Below are 3,644 nucleotides of genomic sequence, written 5' to 3'. Positions count from 1 at the left end.
AGAGAGAGAGACAGAGAGACAGAGAGAGAGACAGAGAGAGAGAGAGACAGAGAGAGAGACAGAGAGAGACAGAGACAGACAGACAGAGAGACAGAGAGACAGAGACAGAGAGACAGAGACAGAGAGAGAGAGACAGAGAGACAGAGAGACAGAGACAGAGACAGAGAGAGAGAGACAGAGAAAGAGAGAGAGAGAGACAGAGAGGAAATCAGCATAGAAAGATGACTAGAAGGCAGATTGTGAAGAGTTTGAATGCCAAAGGACTCTGAATTTATCCTAGAGGCAAAAATGAACCAGCTGAAGTTTCTTGATCAGCAGTTATGTAATCAGGGTGGTGCTTTATGCGGCTTCAGACACAAACCAGCCATGTGACCTTGGTCAAGTCACTTAACCCTAATTGCCCTCCAAAAAGCAAAGCCCTCTCCCCTCCAAAAAAACCCCAAATTTTTTAAAATTTTAATAAGTACACTCATTCTACCATAATAAATAATAGCCAACATTTTATAGCACTTGATGCTGACTGAGGCTCACAGATATTAAGTGACTTGCCCAGGGTGACATAGCTAGTAAGTGTCTGGGGACTGAGTTGAACTCAGGTCATCCTGACTGCAGGGCTGGTGCTCCATTCACTGTGCCCCCTAGCCGCCCCTTACCCTCGATTTTATAAACTGGAAGAAAAAGGAGTTGGAATGTATGGTCTCCAGAGGTCCTTCCAGACATAAATCTTCTCCTTAAGTGATCTTTTCCAGTGGCTCAAAGCCCTTCACTCCTACCATCCTTTTTTGTCATTCTAGAAGTTTATTACGTGGTAAGAAGGAACATCAAACAAAAAGCTAGATTTTGTTGTTATTATGTAACATAATTGCGTTCCTCTTTCCAGACAAAGTGAAATATTGGAATGAAATTCAGACAACTGACTCTTTCATGTGTCATCCTGGTGTGTATAGAGAAGTATCAGGAACTGATCCTGACCCTGACACTGATTTATGGCGGGTCCTCCTCTGTCCTTCATAAGCAAGCTGCATGACCTTCAGCGAAGCACTTAACTTTCTGAGCCTGGATTCCCTCATCTACAACTCTTCAGTTTGGCTAGACTCTCAAGCCCCGTTCTCATTCTCAGGTTCTAGGAAAGGCTGCATTAGCCAGTTATTATAATCTTTCTGGACATCGTAGGTCAACCAAAAATTGCTCATGTAAACCTTGAGAAATTTGATGATACCCATGAGACTCCTGGCATCATCTCACTGTCCGGATACAAATGAGCAAAGTCGTTTAAAAAGAAAAAAAGTTGCCGTCTACTCCAAGGATGGAAGAAAAAAAAATCCCGAATAAATAAATAAACAGCACATGTTTTAAAGCAAACAAGAATGAGATGTTTATTAAATAGAAAGTCCCTTAAAAAAAAGCCATATTGTTTTTGTAGGACACAATGGCCTCCCCTGTTTTTGTTACTAAGTAGCACTGTGAGTTAAAGCTGCTGACTCCACCAGACGCTGACAATGAAATCATCCCTCTTCTCCGAGCAGTTGGAACAGACACTCATTTGTATGTATGGTTTCAGCCTGTCTGCTGTGTCTGGCCAAAGAGACAAATACTAATGGCATATGTTAATTACCCTCCAACAACTTCCTTTCATTGGGGTGTTTATTAACATTCTCCCTTCTGTCCGCTGAACCAGCTGGCATGGGGTGCCCAGGCAGCCCTGGCTGGGGTAACGGACTGGATTTCGATCGGGGTTCATAAGGTATAACAGATTCTGCTTCTCTGCCCAACTAGGGTTACTCCATCCCCTTTGGGACATTTGCTTACTTTTTTTTTTTCAAAGTTAAACAAAAGATGGCAGAGAAAGAGGAAATTGAAAACAGTTTTGTATCCTGGTGGCCCCTCTCCTTGCTTCTGTCCAGATGTACTCGGGTCTTGTACCACATAGTACAGGTACCACGGATGTCTCTGCCTACCAGTTAGTTTCAAAATCATTTATTTGTCATTAAGTGTATGGAACACATAACCCTCAATTTTAATCACAGATTAAATCTTTTAATATTTTATTTAAATACTTTTAATCCCTGAAGCTATGAAATACTTTGAAGAGTTTGTGCAGATTTTATTTAGCCATAAAGTCTTTCAGGTGCCTGCTGAGAGTTTAATAATAGGTTCTAAGTACACCCCTGGACTAAATTTTTTTTCCCCCCTGGGACTGGCAGTGCCACAATTCATCATGAATGGCGGAAATGAGGTAGGTAACTAGGAGAAAAGATATGAAAAAGCCAAACAGATGTTCTGGAGGGAGTTCTCTCCTCAGGCTTTTCAGATCTGGCTATAAAAGTTAGAGGTTCCCATTACCATCCCCCCTCTCCCCCAACAGAACTCTTGCAAATCCAGATCTTCAATTGGTTACACGTGTTCTTTAATGTACTGGGGGGGGATGAAAATGGTCCAGTCACAACCAGTATAACAAAGCCAGGCCCGCAGAGTAAACAAGTGTTTTCCAGCGCTCTTTCTCATCCAGCAAAATCCCCCAGCAATCACTTGTCACAGAATATCAGATGTGAAGGAGAGTTAGTGCGGAATGCTAAAGAGGCAGCTCTCTGACAGTCCCTTTGTCTAAGAGCTCACAGTCAAGCCCGTTGCAGAGTTGGGCAGACGGGTTTCTCATTTGCTCATGCCACATAACTCCGCGTTCCTGGATTAATGAAGAGTTTTCTCTCACGTTTTAGAACAAAGTGTCCGGTTTAATAGAATGCAAAGGCGACGCTTTCTCCTTGCTGGTTTTGCAGTGATGAAAGTCACAGGGTTTCTCTAACTTGTTTTGAAAGGGCACGATCTAAAACAGTACCTCGTATTCCTGAGTCTGTGAGAAGCCTGCATTCCTGGGCTCTATAGGAACAACCCCTCCCCTCCCCCCTTCCCAGCCCCTAGAGGTGCTTAGCTGCCTGGGAGGCTGTCTCTGGCACAATCCATGCATCCGCTCTCGAGACCTCAAGGAAGGCCAGTCTTTTCTAACATGCAAACTGATCTTCATTGTTGGGCAAAGAAAGAGTGGTAGACCTAAAGCCAGAATGGTGGGTTTAAATCCTCCCTCTCCTACCTGAATGACCTTGGACAAGTTGCTTGTAATAGATTTGGAACGGAGAGGGACTTTAGATCTCATCTAGTCCAAAGTCCTCAATTTGCAAATGAGGAAATGGAAGTTACGTGTCTTGATCGAGGAAACATTTGCAGATTCAGGATTCATACCCAGATCATGACTCCAAAATCCATCATCTGACTCCAAATCCATCACTCTTAACAGTGTGCAATACTTCCTCCTACCTGGACCTCCTCACCTATGAAATGACAGTTCTAGACCAGATCACCTCTAAGGCAACTAGATGATTTCTGTCCTAGTTCCAAAGTTATGGTTCTAGGAATGTTTCTCCATTCTCTATTTTAATTATTTTTGAAGCATTAATCCTTGAATTATTCTAAACACCCTTCTCATTTTTATATCAATTGTAAGACATTCAATGGTGAACATAGACTTTTCTGTTTACTCAGCTAAGCATAATGTTTCTAATGTTTCTGTAAAATGGGAGAATAGGCAAGAGAGAGAGAGAGAGAGAGAGAGAGAGAGAGAGAGAGAGAGAGAGAGAGAGAGAGAGAGA

This window comes from Petaurus breviceps, unplaced genomic scaffold, assembly GCF_028583685.1.
Source record: "Petaurus breviceps papuanus isolate PSGF00001 unplaced genomic scaffold, PetGlider_PUasm1.0 90769, whole genome shotgun sequence".
Taxonomy (NCBI): Eukaryota; Metazoa; Chordata; class Mammalia; order Diprotodontia; family Petauridae; genus Petaurus; species Petaurus breviceps.
This window is presented reverse-complemented; position numbering follows the sequence as displayed.